Source organism: Pteropus medius, unplaced genomic scaffold, assembly GCF_902729225.1.
Source record: "Pteropus medius unplaced genomic scaffold, Ma_sr-lr_union100, whole genome shotgun sequence".
Lineage (NCBI taxonomy): Eukaryota > Metazoa > Chordata > Mammalia > Chiroptera > Pteropodidae > Pteropus > Pteropus medius.
Genome location: NW_024349800.1, coordinates 49915658 through 49934389, shown reverse-complemented (window position 1 = coordinate 49934389; position 18732 = coordinate 49915658). Strand labels below are relative to the sequence as shown.

General features: G+C 42.2%; 1 protein-coding gene across 1 annotated transcript in view; it reads left to right on the top strand.

Annotated features, from left to right (window-relative positions):
- DPYSL5 (dihydropyrimidinase like 5) overlaps nucleotides 1-18732 on the top strand; it is a 75156-nt gene that overhangs the window by 1227 nt on the left and 55197 nt on the right. The gene's annotated exons all lie outside the window — the stretch shown is intronic.

Sequence of the window (18732 nt, the reverse complement as noted above, 5' to 3'; positions counted from 1 at the left end):
GCGAGGCTGGGGCTGATGAATGAGGCGGCGAGGGGAGATGCTGGAGGGTGGAGAATGCCCGAGTTTGAGGAGGGTAGACGCGAGGGAGGAGGAGACTGGCGCGGCGCGGAGGAGGGAGGTCTCGGGGGGAAGGGAGGTCTCCGGGGAAAGGAGGGGCAGGCAGCTGGATCTCGGCGGGTCTCGGGCCTGAGGACCCTCAGCTCCAGGCGTGGGGCCTGGAGGTCCCGGTGGCCGGCTGGGCACGGCTCTCGGACCCGGCGATAGACCCAGGATGGCGTATCTGGGACCGGGCTGGCCTCTCCCCGAGAGGAGCTTTGTCTCCCGGCTTGACACAAGTCCGTGGGGAATCTTAGGGTTTTGTGATGATCCGCAGCGCCGCAGGCACACCCTTTTTTCCCTCGGAGCTGAAAGGCTTGGTCCAGCGGCATATGCTGCCGGGGGAGGTGGAATGGGGACTGTCTCCCGCCGGGGAGACCAGAACAATAGCCGGCACTGGTGTCCGCGCGACAACTAACGAGGGCCCCCAGAACTCGTGTGCAGTTTTCTGGTGCAGAAATGCTCCTGGAGAAATCCCAGGGCACGTGCTCATGTTGGGGTTTGTGTTGGGGCACCAAGCCCTGCTGTTAATGCCCGGGTGGGAGTCGCGCGTCTCCCAGACTGTGGGGCTGGTTAGACAGACGCCGCCCCCGGCTTTAGTGCCTTTGGGCTACATCTCCGCCGCCTGCCCTACGCTGCTGACCAGCAGCCAAGACGGCGTGGCGGCCGGGCGGCGACCTGGAGGTCGCCTCGGTGTGGAGCGGTCTCCTTGAGCAGCTGGCTTTGTCTGAGGAGGCGGCCACATTGAGGGGCCTCTGTGTGTTTGCACAGGGAGCAGTCCGGTCTAGTGCGGATTGTGGTTAAAATCGAGAGACGCGGTGGTGGAGATGACCCGCCAAAGATGTGGCCCCTGGTCTCAGAGCCTGCAGCCAGGGGAGCAGCACTTCCCTTTGCCAGTGACCACACCCAAGCGTGTACCTCCGTCCTTCGCAGATTTCGCCCGTATTGTCTGCTGACCTAAGATGGGGACAGCTCTGTGATAGGAGGTGGCCGCTTGCCCATGGGAAAACAGATGAACAGAAATGGAAACAGAAAAAAAAAACAGGGATTCAACAGAGCTTTCTGTGCACTCCTAGACTTGCTCGCTGAGTACCTTTCGTGTCAGGTTGCAGCGTCCAGACCTGTGAAATGACAGCCAAAAACCAGAATTTTGTTTTACAGGTTTTCTTTGGTCATCGCTTAGCTGATATGAAAGGTGACTTTTTAGCATAAGATTTATAATTTTAAATTGTCATTGATTAAAATAAAAGAGCAAGGCAGAAGCATTTTCCAAGAGTAGAGGAAGCTTGGCTAAATGACAGCATCATAGAACTAATCGATGTGACTTATGTATGCCATTAAGTTAATTGATGAACCATTTGGCTCTCTTAACCTAGATTTGAAACCTCAGGATTTTCTTAATCAGGTTAATGCATAAGATGAGGGGCTGCGATGTGATCATTGACTCATGTGGAGGGTGTATGGTAGCTGCCAACATGAAGGCCTCTTTTCTGGGTACACTGAGTGGCTACAGGACAGCAGCAGTAGGCTTTAAAAGGTGGTGCTTTGAGGGGTGAAAGAATTCACGAAAGTGGTCTGGAAGAACTAGCTGGAATGGTACTCATGGAGTGTTTTTAACTAAATTAATAGATCTACCTATTTCCAGAGTAGGTGAAAACTAGGAATCTCAATACTAGAAAACCAGAAATCTGAGACTAAAAGTTTTTTCTTGTAGAAGAGTTTCAATGAGAAATGTGTTTTCATGTCATTACCCAAGGGGAAAGGTTTCAGGAGGAGATGTTTTCTTGGTTTATTCTTTTTGAAGGAATTTTATGGGTTTCTTTAAAGGTGTAATCCTATTAAGGCACTGTGTGAACATCCAACCCAGCCTTTTCCTCATCATGGGAAGTCTATAGATGAGGAATGCCAATATGACCAGCCCATTTCTACAGCGAAGCTGGAGAGAAAGCAGCATTCCCTTCCCACTTCCTGTGACAATACCTGGGAGACAGGGCCTAGTGGCCTCAGAAAGAACTTTATGTTCCTAGAATTTTGGAGAGCCATTCATAACCCTGAGCCTGGAGACCTCAGCTAGGTGTATGAAAGATGTTCGAGGGGATCCCCCCTCCTCCGCAACCACAGCCAGGCTCAGAGACATTGTGCATGTGCACAGGAGGGAGAGCCTGGGCCTGAACCGGAAAGCCTGGGGTCAAATCCCAACTCTGCCACTTTCTGTCTGTCTATCCTTAGGCGAGTTACTGTTCTGTTAGGGACTCAGTTTTTTTGCCTGTATAATGGGGATCACATAAGTTAATGTATGTAGAGCACTGAGAGCAGTGTCTAGTACTTAGTAAGTGCTCAATAAATTTTCGTTAGCACCATCAGCACCATCATCATACTCTTTCCCTCAGATTGTGTGCCCACAAAGACAACATTTGGATATTCCCCATTTAATCTTTCATCCCTTGGCAGGCCGCTGTGGGTATAAGCAGTGGGAATGATTAGGACCCTTTCTGAATCTCCCACCCTTGCAAATGGTAGGAATAGCTCTATGCTGAGTCCAAGCTTCTTTCAGCACAGCTGTTTTCAGCAGCTGAGAACTTAGAGTTGAGAATGTTCCAGAAGTGCTCTGATCCAAGCTTTGCTGAATCATCCCTATGTATAGAGCTGGCCCGGTGTCTCTCCTTGCTCCTGCACCTTCTAAAGGAACAATCAGGCACCTGTGGCTGGTGAGGTGCTGTTTCAAGGCTGTTCTGTTCTTGGTGTGGAGAAGAGCAATCATGTTTGGTTGATGGCACATTGTTGGGTATAAAAATATATCAAGTTTTCTAGCTGAGAAGTAAACTCATCACCACCGAATTACTTCTGTAACAAATAACTTTCAAAGCACTCTGTGCCAGGGGTTCCTAAGAGTTAAGTACTAGTATTATCCCCATTTTATAGATGAAGAAACAGATATGCAGAAATCACTCACCTAGAGAAGTGGCAGAGCCAAGCTTCAAACCCAAGGAATTGCCTAGAGTCTTGTAAGCTGGGGTTCTCCAGAGAAACAGAACCAGTAAGGATTGGCTATGTGATTGTGGGGCAGGCAGGTCCGATATGTGTAGCGCAGGCTAGAGACACTCAGGCCAAACTGATGGTTTGGTCTTAAGGCAAAATTTCTTCTTTCCCAGGGAAACCTCAGCTTTTCTCTTAAAGCCTTTCAACTGTATCTGAGGCTCACCCACATTATCAAGGGAAATCTCTGTACTTAAAGTTAACTAATTGTAGATGTTAACCACATCTACAAAATACCTTCATAGCAACACACATAGATGAGTGTTTGATTGAATGACTAGGTATTACAGACTAGCCAGGTTGATGCAAAAAACTAACCATCACAGGGTCCATGCTTTTAAACACGACTAAGCTAAGAAGCTTACATGTTGGGTGTAAGGTTTGCAGTAAACTAAAGAATTTAGCAGTGGGCTATCCCATTACAAAACGATGCTCCTTGCCTTATTTAAAATAGAATCTGGACCTCTTTTTGCATCCATGGTAGATTCTAGCTCAAAATATTGCTCCAACTAAGCATTCAGTAATCCTGAAAGAATGAGCAACCAAATGATTTAGGTGATATATTACAAGATTTTCCAGCCATTGAGACCTCTGGCTCCCCATTTAAATTTAAAATTATTTGGCCCAAGTGAGGTTGAGGTGTAATGAATAACCAGATTCTCTTGAAGAAAAGAGACTATCTGCATTCTGAGCTGAGCATTGTGTCACTTTCCGCGCCCCCCCCCACCCGCCCCCCTCCAGCATCTGTCCACTTTCATTGGCTCAGCAAAGTTTTTTGGGTCTGTCACTGCCTCAACTACTTGTGAATGTGTCTCCCACACTTTAGAAGGACCCGGTACTTAGTCACACCATCTTTGTGTCACTTCAGTGTCCATTTACAGGCAGCCCCTCTGTTGATTTCAAATCTGCCAGGGCCTCGCTCTGATTTCTCAGGTCTTGGGTCTTTATTCTTCCAGCTTTTGTCTGGTCCTGTCCTTTCCTTTGTCCCTCTGCAGAGCACGATCCACTATTGATAAAGAAGTCACTTCCTTTCTTATTTTGACCACTTCGACTCGTCCTGTTGTTATGGATCAATATGTTCATTCTGTTATGACAAGTCAAACATAGCTCCCAGTTTTTCCATTTCATATCTTTTTCCTTCTGTTTCCACCACATGACACTCAGCTTTAATGAAGTTGCTCGGATTGTTTTAAGTTTGCTACGCTGCCAAGTATGTGGGCAATACACAAACATAAAGTGGTGACTTTTGGGGTCGGGTGGGTGAGGGTGTGTTTTTAAAATAGTTTTATTGTTTAAACTTTTTAGTGAAGTATAACATATACAGAAAAGAATACAAATCATAAATATATAGCTTAATGAATTTTCACAAACTAAACATATCTATGTGATCAGCACCAGATCAAGAAACAGATTCCCCATACCCAAAAGTCCTCATAAATCCCTTCCCAGTCATTACTCTTCCTGTAAGGTCACTACCCACCATTCTGACTTCTTACAGCATGGTTCAGCTTTACTCATTTTTGAACTTTATACAAATGGAATTATAGAGTGTGTACTCTTTCACGAGTGGCTTCTTTTGCTCAGCTTTATGTTCGTCGCATTTCATTTGCTCGTTTTCATTGCTGTATAGCATTTCATTGTGTAAATGTACCATGATGTATCCATTATGTTGTTAACAGATATTTGGATAGTTTCCAGTTTGGGGCTGCCATGAACAGAGCTAGTGTGAACATTCTAGTATGTGTCTTTTGGTGAGCATATGTGTGTTTCTGTTGGGTATGTACTTAGGAATGGCATTACTGGGTCAAGGGTACACATGTGTTCTGTTTTAGTAGACGATGCTAAATAGTAAGATTAATGGTGAAATTAAAAAAAAAAAGAGACACTCGGAGGTATGCAATGATTAAATTATTAAACTAGATTATGTTAGTTTTAGAAACCTGGTAAAATATGTGGCTTGATCAGAGACTGGTTTTAAACTCATTCTTCAGCAAGAAGTAGAACTTTAAGCTGTGTCTGACTCCACGGTAGCTGAAATAAACATTTTTAAGTGGTGGTGCTTCAGCCTTAGTCTTGCTACAGCAATTTCCTTACTCATCTTTCATAAAGGAAAGATGAGAATCGGAGTATAATAACAACATGGGTCCAAAGTTCATCCCAGAGATGTCCTGTCAGCCTTGAACAAGATTAACAAGTGATTTTTATTCTGTTGACTATTTTATATTTCTTGTATTGGGTCAAATAGCAATTTTGAATTGTATGACTTCTATGGCCTAAATAAGTATCAGTTTGGAATCACAAAGTTCAGATTTCTTCATTGGGAATTTGAATTCTAGCATATTTTTTGCAGGTTTCTAAAAACACCTGAAATGGACATGATTTTTGCAATTCTAATGGAAAAAAGCTCTGCTACCACTGAAAAACAATACACATGAGGCACAAAGATATGAGCAATATCCTTCAGACCGGATATAAGGCCAAGCCATCTCATCTCCATGGCTGGGCTTCATCCTGGGAGAGATGGCAATGATAAACGGGGCTGGTGCAGGTCAAGGCCGAGATTAAGGCATAATTATAGGATGATGGTAATGAAACCTATTGCCACCAAAGGAGTGGGACAAGGCTGTCGTGCATTCCTAACTTGGCTGCTTTTTCCTATGAGACCAAGTTGATTCTGAGAAGGATTTTTCCTGTCACGTGTCCTGCCCTGTTTGGTATTGGCCCTCATACAAACAGGTGAGTGAGATCAGATTTATCATTGCTTTAAAACCCAGATTTACTGCTTGAACTCTGCATCCCAGCATCACTTAGATAATTCATATCCTTTATAATATGGGACTTAATTTTCACTTTAAAATGTATAAATATTATATTCTAATATTTAATCAATTATAAAAGCACCTATAGCCTGTTTGCTAATACAGCTAATGTAATTTTTGCTTGTTCCATCAAACCTTTGTTCATATACTCACATAATTTTTACAAATCCACCTCCAGAAACGGTTCCAGGCTTTTGGCACCCCACCCTCGTTTACACTGGTTCAGTTCAGCTGCTGGCCAGGAGCCGTGGGGACAGTGACACCACCCCTTGGACCTGTATCCCAGATGCCTTTCTGGGAACCTATTTCTTGACTTGTGGACCAGGCTGGAGTTTCCATTTTTTTCCTATTACTGCTCCTTAAAACTTGCTCTGTGGGCTGAGACTGAAGCACCCTGATGCAAATTTGAAATACCTTCAAAGCCTTATTAATAACTATAAAATACAATTTACATATCATAAAGTTCACCCTTGTGTCACTGTGCAACCATCGGCATGCTCTTAACTTTAGATCATTTTCATCACCCCCAAAAGAAACTCTTTTCCATTAACAGCCACTCCCCATTTCCCAGCCCCTCCCTCCTCCCCCCCCCCCCTCCCCCTCCAGTCCTGGCAACAACTAATATACTTTCTATCTCTATAGACTTGCCTGTTTTGGACATTTCATACAAATGGAATCATATGTGGCCTTTCGTGACTGTCGAAGACTCATTTTTTAATCTTAAAAAGTTAATGCAATGTCTGCACTCCAATTGACAATATACCTTTTCTTGTGTTGATATAAAGTTTTTTAAAAATTTGAAAATTAATGTACAGTTAAAATGTTTAATCCTACTAAAGTGTCCCAAGAGGAGATGCCCTGTTTGCCCCAAGGCTCACTTCATGCCGCACTCCTTGGACTCCAGTCTGAAAGGGCAGACCGAGATCATTCTGTCATCATCTAGATAGATGTCTTTCTATCCAGAGCAGGTAAAAATCCAGAAGTGGAATCATTTGAGTATGATTAAAAGGGAAGATGATTAACATTCTCTGAGCATCTGCCACTAGCCAGGCACCATGTTAGTCCTGTGGGCAGGAAAAGGTGGAGGGAGGCACCGGCCTTGAAGACGGTGTCACTAACCATCCATGAAGAGGCAGAGTATAACTCAAGTGGAGCAGGGCCCGGGGCTGAGAGAATAACCCTGGCCATGAGGTACATCAAAGGTTTTCCCTGACAACGTGTTAGGGCAGGATTGGGGGAAGAGGACATTCAGGCAGAGAGATGGTTGTGAAACTGCAGGATAGGGCCAAGGACGGGTCGGAGGAGGAGTCTTGGGCAGCAGGGGGAGGGGACAGACTGAAGCAGGTAGTGGCAACTGAGCACACGCCCACCCCCACGCTTCCACCTTCTTCCTGCTCTTCCCCTTTCGGGGTCTGTGTGCTCAGGTGTGTAACAAAGAGGGGGCCTGAGAGGGTGGACAATGAGGAGACCTTGTCTTTATCTGCGTGGATTTGCACAGACTCGCTAGTTCTCCTAGTCTTATGTGACTGGCCTTTAGCCTGGGGGAAGTTAGTGTCAGAAGTGTTTTGAGTAGAGAAACAGTTTTCCATTAGATAATACGGGATTTTCTCTTATTCTCCATTGATAGGTGTTCGGTATGTTTCTAGCTTTTTGGGTTTTGCCCTACTAACAGTGCTGCAGTGGATCGCTCTGTACATGTCCCCTTATGTTCCCATGCTTTTATTTCTACGAATACAGTCCTAGGAGTGGAGTGGCTGACTCGAGATCTTTTTAAAATTTTAAGACGTCTTTTTAGACTGTTTTCCAAAAGCATGTCATAATTCACATTTCCATCAGCATCGCCCTCACGACCACACCCAACCTGCACCCCTCCTCCCCAAAGTTTGGTCAGTGTCAGGTATCAACCTGGAATTTTTGTCAGTCCGGTAGATGTGAAGTGATTCGTTCTTTTTTTAAAAATTTATTTATTTAAATTAGTTTCAAGTATACAGGACATTGGTTAGACATTTATGTAATTTATAAAATAGTCCCCCTAATTGTTCCTTCTCTCCTCTGGTTTTCCACCTCGCCAACATATTAATGCTAACTGCATTCCCTATGCCATGCTCCCCATCCCCGTGACCATCTATCAACTACTAATTTGTACTTTTTTAACCCTTCACCCCATTCTCCCAGCCCCACAACCCCACCCCCATCCGTCACCAAATTGTCCACTATATTTGTGAGTCTGCTTTTGATTAGTTTGTTCTTGTTGTTCCTTAGATTCCACATATAAGTGAAATATTATGGTATTTATCTTTCTCTGTCTGACTTATTTCACTCAGCATAGTGACCTCTGGGTCCATCCATGTCGTTGCAAATGGTGAAGTGATTCATTCTTATTGTGACTTTCATTTGCATCTCCTTTATTCCTAGAGAGGAGGCTGAACATCTTCTCGTATGTTGGTCATTTAGATTTGCTCTTCTGTGTATCACTTATTCATATCTTGTGGCCATCTTTCTCATGGTTTTATTTCTCCTATTTGTAAGAGCTCGTAGATGTGATATGTATTGCATGTGTTTTCCCAGACTATTTATTGTTTATCTATTGACTTATTTCTATGCTATCATTTACTTTACCAAATTAAATTTTTTTTATAAAGTCAGAAACGTGACTTTTCTTTTATGGCTCTGGGTTTCCAGACTGAGCTAAAAGTTCTCCCCTGTTCCTAGGCTGTACATGTAGTTTCCTGGGCTTTCTCCTAACATTTTTATTGTTTTATGTTTTATATTTAAATAAATTCCAGATAGAGTATAGATATTGGTATATGCTGTACGGTAGGAAGCCAACTTAATTTTCTTCCAGACAAATAGCCAATGATGCCAGCTCCACCCATTAAGTAAATCATGTTTCCCCTGCCAAATTGAAATATCACTTTTGTTGGATTTAACTGAAATCTGCTACCAAGCACCTTGTTCTGCTGCATTCCTCTATTTGTCTAGTCATATGCTGATACCATACAGTTTTAATTACAGTACTTTCATATGGCATCTTTCTGTGTTCCTACGGAAGCCCTGTGCCGCCTCCACAGCATTCTTTTTCATAATATTCTTGATTCTTCTCAATTCGATTATTATCCATTTCAAAATAGACCCATTGGGAATTGCATTACGTGTGTGTTATTAATTTTGGAAGAATTGATATTTTGCAATATTAACTTTTCCCATCTAAGGATGTATTTGTTTCATTTTGTTTAGATCTTCATGTGTGTGTGTGTGTGAGATGCCGTATTGAGGTATCATTGACATACAATAAAATCCATCCATTTTAAGTGTACAATCCTCTGATTATTTGTATATATAAATCGCAACTATCATGCAATTTAATTTTATAAAATTTTTATCACCCGGAAAGAAATCTCAAGGCCATTTGCAGTACTCCCCTTCTCACCCCCAGCCCTGGGCAACCACTAGACAGAACAAGATTAAAATCGAGAAAATGGTTTACATTTAGATTCGCCTTTTCTGGACCATTCTCCATGTTTAAGTGTTTTGCAGTATTTTTCACTATTGTAAACACAACATTTTTTTTTCTATTTCTAGTGGGTTGGCTGCTAGCATAGAAAAAATACACTGATTTTATTATATTTATCTTATAATCTGTGATCTTACCAATGTTCTTAGGTTTTCTAGGTATACAATCACAACACGATTTCTCTTTTTATCCATGTTTATCATGAGGGTTTAATTTTTTTATTACATTTTTTTGGAAATTGAAAACATCGTTTAGTAATTGTGATTAAGGAAGGCATCCTTGCTTTTTTCCTGATTATAATGACTGTGACTTGCCATCAAAATGTAATTTATTGACAACTCTTGATGAACCGGTAGAGGCAGGGAAAGTCAAAAGAAGGTTGAGAGGCAGTTATTTTTCCATTGATGTTCTCTTTTAAGCCTGGTATGAAATAAGTATACAGTCCTTAACCATTGGCTAGAGCTGCACTGTATGGTGTCTTAGCCACTTAAAAAGAAATGCAATTAAAATTTCAGTTCCTCAGTCATACCAGCCACATTTCAAATGTTTAGTAGCCACATGTTGACTAGTGGCTATCTCACTAGATAGCAGAGGTCCTAGGGTATGGATTGGCAAACCATGACCGGGGAGGTTTTGTCCAGCCTGGTGAGCTAAGAATGATGTTTACAATTTTAAGGGATTACTTAAAAAGAAAAAAGAGAATGTGACGGAGCCCGAATGTGGTCCACAAACCATAAAACTTTTTCAGAAAAAGTTTGGTAACCCCTGGTTGAGAGTATTGTCTACCCACCTGAGTCATTTGCATATACCTTCCTTTCATTTTTCATATTGTAGTACCATATGTGATTGATGCTTTATATTTTTGTTTAATAGGTTTGCCTTTTTTACTTAGTTTTGAAAGAAACATATCAACACCATAAGTGGAAATATTTGCCATAAGTCAATAGTTAGAAAAATAAATACAGTGAAAGCCAGTGTTATTAAATCCAATAACAAACTAAACCTGACTCTTCCCTTTGTTAAAAAGAGAAATTAGCAAGTGCTGCATTTTAGAAGGTACATGCCTGTCAACTGAGATGCTTTCCTTGACTTAATCAGAAGTACAGAAAGAGAACAGAAAAAGGAACCACCTTCTCACTCATGAGTCGTCATTTATGTCTGAATACGTGTATGTCCTAAAGTCACCTGTACATGTTCCTCAATTTTGGAACACTAGGCTGAGGGAAGAGGAGATCAGGGAGCATAAATTTGGCTTAGACGTTGGCTAGGGTTGGGGTGGCCCATATGAGGAATAATATTTAGAAACCTTCATTACCATTACTAGTTAAAAAATGTACAAGACTTATTTGCATTCTCTTTATAGCGTAGGTTAGATCACCAGATGTAAATTTATAATTGGACTATATCACTTTAACATTCCACATTAAGTTAAAATTTAATGGTATTTCCTCAGCTTTTTATTGATGTTTGCTCTATATTAGAAATAGCCGTTGGAAAAAATATTTCTGCACCATCTGCAAAACTGCAGTCAAATATATCTGTCATGTTTCTTATTTTCCTGAAAGAGTAATCCAGTAAATTCTAGAATTATCTACACAGAGAGCAGACCTGCCTGCTCTAAAACATTCTGATTGAAACCTTCTTTGGAATATTTGGTTGGTGGAGGGGAGCAATGAATTATTTGGGGTCCAATAGGCTTTTCCTGGTGGGTGAATCGGCTTCCCTTTTATCCAAAAAGAAGAGTGTTTCCTTTACAAGCCACTCCCTGCTTGGACTGCCCAGAAGCTTAGCACTAAGTGTAATTCCTACTACATTATAGCTCTTCTTTTTCTGATTTCCCCTTAGAAATCCTTTTAAATATTTTGTTGTTGTTGTTTTTAAATCAGCTTTGTTGAGGTATAATTTTCATAGAGTAGACACAACCATTTTCATGGACATTTCAGAGTTTTTACATACTTATAAACCTCAATAATCACCACCACAATGAAGATATAGAATATTTCTATTACACACCCCCACACACACACTGCTCCTGTGCCTCTTCCTAGTCAGCCCGTTCTCCTCCCACCAACCAGCGATCTGCTCTCCCTATAGATCAGCATTGCTCTCCCAGAGGTGAGTTTGCCCCTCAGGGGACATATGGTAATGTCTGAGACATTTTTGTTGTCACAACTGAACAGGTGTTACTGGCATCTAGTGGGTAGAGACCAAGAATACTGCTAAAAACCCTTAAATGCACAGGATTGCTCCATACAACAAAGAATTAACCAGCCAAATTTTTCAGTCATGCCAAGACTGAGAAACTCTGCTATAGCTATAGATCCATCATGCAAATGATGGCCTGTGGCCTAAATCCGGGCTCATTGCCTGTTTTTGTATGGCCCATAAGCTATAAATGGTTTCAATACGTATCCTCTGTGACTAGCTTCCAGCATGAATCAGTACTTTATATTGCTGAATAATATTCCATTGTGTGGCTATGCCACATTTTGTTTATTTGTTCACCAGTTGTTGGACATTTGGGTTGTTTCTATTTTTGGCTATTATAAATAATGCTGCTACCAATATTCACGTGTAAATTTTTGTGTGGGCATATGTTTTTATTTCTCTGGAGTACATATTTAAGAGTGGGATTCCTGGGTCCTGTGGGAATTCTATCACTTTTTGAGGAACTACCACAGTGTCTTCTAAAGCAGTTCCCCCATTTTGCTTTTCCACTATAGTATATGAGGGTTCCAATTTCTCTCCACATCCTTGCCAACACTTGTTATTATCTGACTTTCTATTATAACCATCCTAGTGGGTATGAAGTAATATTGCATTATAGTTTTGATTTGCATCTCTCTGCTGATGGCTAATGACGTTGAGCATCTTTTCATGTCTTATTGGCCATTTATAAATCTGGAAGAAATGTCGTTCGGATCCTTTTTTAAATTGGGTTATATGTCTTTTTATAACTGAGTTCTTTATATATGTTTCTTATCATATGTATGATTTGCAAAAATTTCACCCATTCCCTGGGAGTTATTCGCTTTTTATTACTGAGCATTTAGTACTGTTTGGATTTAGTACTGTATTAACAATTTGTTTATTCATTCACCTGTTGGTGGACACTTGGGTTGTTTCCAGTTTGGGGCTATTATGAAAAAAGTTGCTACAAGTATAAGTGGGACTATGGAGTAGTTTGATAAATGTATGTTTAACTTTACAGAAATTCCCAAAATATTTTCCAAAGCAGTTAGACTATTTTACGTTTCCACCAGCAATGCATGAGAGTTTCAGTTGTTTCACATCCATGCTAATCTTGATATAATTAGTCTTTTTAAGTTTAGCCATTCTAATGGGCATACTTCTTATTTCTAATGGGACGATATTTCGTTATAGTTTTAATTTGCATTGCCTTGATAATCAGTGATGCTGAATATCTTTTCATGTGCTTATTTGCCATTTGAATCTTCTTTGTGAAGTGTCTTTTCAAATCTTTTGCTCATTTTTTTTTTATTGCATTGTATGTCTTCTTGATAGAGGTTGTGTTGAATCTCCAGATCAAACTGGGGAGAGTGGACATCTTAACAATATTGCCTTCCAGTCCACGAACACAGTATATTTCTTTATTTATTTCTCTAATTTCTCTCAACGGTGTTGTGTAGTTCTCATTGTACACGTTTTGCACATATTTTGTTAAATTCATCATGGTTTTGAGGGCATTATAAGATAAATTTGTTTTAATTTTGTAAACTGCCTCATTCTGCCAATTCTCAGAAAAGCAATCAGTCACAATAAACTACAACAGAATCAGGCATATTGGGAAGGGCTAGCATCAGAATGGGTGAGGCGAGGGGACAACTAGTCACAGACACTAGAGGAATTCATTTCGCTGGGCAAACACCCGTGACAGCAGAGACCACAGCTGGCAGAGAAGCCAGGCAGTCATTTGGCAGCAAACAGGCAGCTAAAGCACAGTGACAGGAGTGTGTGCACAAGTGGTAAGTAGAGGCAGTCGGTGTCAGGAGAGTGTGCCGACAGGTGGAGGGGCCTTAGACACAGATGGGCAGGGCTCGACGATTCCACGAAAGGTGTGCCAGCCTGCTGGGAATGAGATAGACAGTAGGTCCTTTACAATAGGTCTTGGGTACAGAGAACCAGAGACCTGATTTGGAGTCTGGGGTCTGACTCTCAGCCTCAGAAGAGTTGGAGCACGGTCAGGGCTTGTCCGGTGCCCGGTGCCTTGACCCGGAGTCTCAGCGTGTTAGACTCTAGTCTTTAGTCTTGCCTTCATGGATTGGTCCTTGGCCTGGACTGAGCGTCCAGGGTAAGAGGCTGCCAGGGCTTGGGAACCCAGGGAATTTGGCCAGCCTATCTGGGAAGTAGAAGGGAATACATTGTATTTATAAAAGTAATTAGGTGTCTGTCATCAATTCCAACTCCACGTCTCCTCTAGCAGGAGCAGGTGAAGAGGAAATGCCGGCATTCAGGCTGAATTAATTAGATGGGCAGACAGTCAGACTTCCCATTACCCCATTGACTTGTTTTCAAGAGATGTAGACTTACTCATCTCTTTTGTTGGCAGTTACTCAGCAGGTGCTCCATAGCCCAGCAAGGGCTCCAAGGAAAGGCTCATTACCTCTTTTTGTTTAAGTGAATGAAAGTATCTCTACTTTTTCAGACTCAACTGCCAGAAAAAAAACCTTCGAACCTCAAACAGTCAATTGCTCCATCTCTCCAACCATTCATTTAAGGAAAGCAACAGTCAGATGGGCCGTGTTAAAGGGGGTGTTCTGCTCCTATTTTGCAGTCATTTGAGAAAATACTCTCTTCTCTGGGGTCCCACTGAACAGATGGAGGAAGGGGACCATCGCTATTGCCTGGGAAGGTGGCCCTGTCATTTGTTCTCCTCAATGAAGATGATGCTCCTGGTGCTGGCTTCTTCCCTGGATAGGTGGTGGGGTGTCTTTCACTGAGAAGGGGGACTCAGTGAAAGAGTCTTGCAGTGAAAGAGAAGCCTAGTGGAGACAGAGTTTAATGAGCTTCATTTTAGATGTGATGAGTTTGAAGGGCCAGTGCGAAGTCAAAGTAGAGGATCCAGTAGGCCATTAGATGTACAGATTAATGATGGAGATGTTAGCCTGCTAGTGAATTGCCTGTCCTGGCACAGACGTCCTCAGAGTCTACTCTGCTGCTACTGCCCCCTTGACCAGTGCTGCTGTTGATTCCACAGCCAGCTTATTATGAAAATATTTTTACAATTAAATAATATAGAGATTGAGTCTTGCTGTGATTCCTTTTTTGAGACAACTGCAGTTAATAGTTTAGTCAATAGCCTGCCCAGTGTTTTATGCAAAAAAGCTCATTTATATTTAAGAGAGTTTTATACACACACACACACACACACACACACACACACATTCATGAATATATGTAAATACACAAGTAGATAGCATACCATGGGGCCTGTTCTGTAACCTGCTTTCTTCTCTTACAACCTCCCATGTCAGTACTTAGAGATTTTCATCATCCTTTTTAATGGCTGCCTGGCCTTCTTCTGTATGAATATATCATTATTTATTTAAACAGTCCTCACATTGACAGACCTTAAACTTGTTTTCGAAATATTTGCTATTATAAACAACAAGGCAACAAAAGACCCTCGTGATACATTTTTGTGCGATGGTCCAATTATTTCCTTAGGAGAAACTCTTAGATGTGAATGCACATTTTAAGTCTTCATATAGATTTTCACATTTTCTTCTGGTAATGTACCAATTTGAACTCCTGCCAGCAGGGTATAGATACATGCTTTTCTCGCTTGCTCTGGGCATTGTTTGTTCTCTTTCGTCTGTGCCATTATGATAGTGAAAAATGTGATTTCATTGTTTTCTTTTGCATTTCTTTGATCATTAATAAAGATGAACTTCTTTTCATTTGCTTATGAGCTATTTATGCCTCCTCACGCCAAATCTGTGAGTTGCCTATTTGTATTCTTTGCCAATTTTTTTCTATCGAAGTAGTTATTTGTCTTTCTCTTAAGATTTATAAGTGCATTTGTATATTACAGATATTAATCCTTGGTTTATATGTCGCAAATATGTCATAACCCATTTTTACTTGTCTTCATTAAATATGTCATAACCCATTTTTACTTGTCTTCATTAAAAGTAGTTAGCTTTGGATTATGCTAAGAAAAGCTTAACCGATCTAAAATTTATAAACATATCTTTGTTTTATTCTCATACTTTGTAACTCTTTTTTTTTTTTTTTACCTAAAATGCAAATCTAATGAGGTAACTTCTTTGCTTGCCATACCAGCGAGCCTTCCCACTGCACTCAGCCCCTGGTCCACTCTCTCAGCATGTCCTGCCAGATCTCGGGTGACTTGACCCCTGAGTCTCCATCAGATACACCAGCCATCCTACATGCTTTGAGCTGGATCACACTACTGGCTTCTGTCTGGAGTTCTCTTGTTTGGCTCCTCCCCCACTCCCTAGCAAGCTCCTAAGCAACCATCAAGACGCCTCAAGGCCACTTCCTCTGAGAAGCAGTCCTCTGTCCCGGTCAGTGTTTAGTGCTTCCTGCCCCTTCTGGTATTGACACAGCCCTTCTCTTCTCTCATACTGAAATTTTTGTTTATGTGTTTCTTTCTGCTTCAAACTTGTGAGCTCCTGGGGGCTTGGTGTAGCTTCTGGCACTTAGTATCCTACCACATAGTGGGTGCTAAGCCTGCCTCTGTGATCCAATTTGCATATTGGCAATCTCAACAGCTAACAATGTGGAGGCAGGGAGACCAATTAGAAGTACCCAAGTAATAGTGATATCATAGTTCAGGTAGCTAATATGGACCTGAACAGAGGCCGAGGTTTGGAGAAAACGAGACAGATAAGCAGATTTAGTAGGTGGAATGGACGGTGCTTGAGTATTTTGTTTGAAATGTTTTCTAAATGTTCATCACATGAGTAAATCAAAATATTAACCTATTAGCATGGTCCAGACCTTCTGATCTGATGTTATTTGGTGTTTAGAATTACCCCTACTTCCATTCTTTTCCATAAAGCTGTATGACGTTGGGGTGTCATCACCTCCATCTGTCAAGTGGAGATAGCATATCACCTCCAAAGGCAACTGCGGTGGTTTCTAGTAAATGCCATGTGTAAATACCCTCATAGCCCCTGACACACAGTAGCACTCAGTAAGTGTTCTCTTACTTCCTTACCTTGGCCGATTGGGTCAGTTACCATCTCCTGACCGATCTAAAGGATTCCTGGAGAGAAGCTGAAATCAGTTTTATGATTGGGTTTCCACAGACCACAGGCGTGCCCTGACAGCTGGTCTCCATGTGTCCACACCAGCTCTCCATTCTGCCCTGTTTGCCCACGCTGCCATTCTGACTGTCATCCCCAGTCTGTTTTCCTTTTCCTCCAGAGAAACTTTGGCATTCGGTCCTTTCTCAGCTCCACTCTACCCTTTTCTGTTCTGTGGGCACCACCCAATTAACCCAAGTACATCCTCATGCCTGGGTTACTGCAGTCAACTGCTCTCTCAGCCTCCAGTCAACCCGAGCCAGGTACAGAAGTGGGAAGACCAGCCCCCAAATCACGTTTCATCCCCGGACCATACTCAGAACCCCACTCCGCATGCTCCACGGTGCCCCAGGGTCTCACTCAGAAGGTTGAGCCTCTCGCTCTGCTTGACTTCACACCTGGGCTCTCCAAGCTGCTTGCTCATCTCAGTCTAACCTCTTGGCCCTGAGGCCATTAGTCTGCTTGCCGTTCCCAGCCCACACTTGCTTACTTCTGCCTCCTGTCTTTTTTCATTCCAGAGAATGCCTCCTTTGTTCCTCTGTCCCAGGCTTTGTACCAAACACCCCCTGGACCTGCACAAAACTCTTTAGAAGGCTTCCTTGCTGTCACTAATAACTGGTTACTGTGGCTGACACTTTGTATGCAAAGTGCTTTCACACCACTACCTCATTTGATAAATCTTCCCTCCTCCCTTCACCCAGCATTTCAGGAGTCCCCTCTGCATGCCAAGCTCTTAGAAAGATGAAATAAGGCTTTGCCCCTCAAGGAGTTCCACTCTAATAGATATGAATTCCAACCCACAGTTTCCTCAACCACAACAGAGGATAATAATGTCTAATTACCTCATAAGATTGTCGTAAGGTTCATATGAAATTATGTGTGAGCCGACACATAAAGAGCTTAAAGGCAAGGATATGCTAGTGGTGTCCACTTGGCTGCTGAGAAGACGGGCTTAGAGCAGTTAAGGATGTGCCCACAGCCACACAGCTAAAGGGACAAAGCTAAGTTCAGTGCTCACGGTGCTGCCTTACCCCACTGTCCACTCCATTTCCTCCTCATACCCCACTTGCATCCTTTGCATCTTCACGTGCTCCTGTTCACTACTCTCTAAAACAGGCCTCTGGAATTCGGACACTGTCAGGCTAGTGACAGAACTGCCCCAGTCAAGGGCAGCTGGTCATTTTCACCCACAGTCCTTTCTTTAAGCCCACTGAGTGCCCGCTTGGCCTGTCACTCCTAGTGGTCACAGTGCTTCCCGCATGAACCTGGCTGTCTCATCTGTGAGTTTGTCTCTGGCAAGGGGATGATCAAGCCTGTAGCGGCTCACCTACCGATACCCATCTCCCTAAAGCTGGGTTCCATTAGTCATGTATTTCCACAAGCACTGAAGAGATTTGCTTCTCAAGCTCCAGGAATTCTGGATTGGAGTAAAATTTCATTCCTGTTTGCCTCAGTGATAGAAATGAGTCAGGTCTTGAGAAGGCAGCTGGCAGAAGTAGGCACAGGATGGGGGATGTCACTGATTGGGCAGAGGCATTATTGGTGTAAAACCAATGGCAGATAAAACCATTACATTTGGGAGAGAGAGCTGGAAGCACGTTTTAACACAAGATGAAATATCTGGTACCACTTTGAAGGAGTCTCATATCACAGAGAAAAAAATCCTTGCCCTTCTGAAATTTATTTGAGTCGAAATAAGGAAGGAGACTGGCTTTGTCCTAAAGCCCAGTCCTTCTAGGAAATCTTCCAGAAGGTGGCAGAATGAAGGCAACACTTCCTAAAAGGAAGAGCGGAAAATTTTTTTTACCTCATTTCAAGTGTTTTTCAAACAATACTAACATATATATGTGGTTTTAAATTAGCATATTGGTTTTTCATTATAAAATCAACATAATATTATAGAAATTTTGAAAAACTAGAGGAGAAAAATTACCTCTAATCCCATAACACAAACCTTGCTGTTTATTTTCAC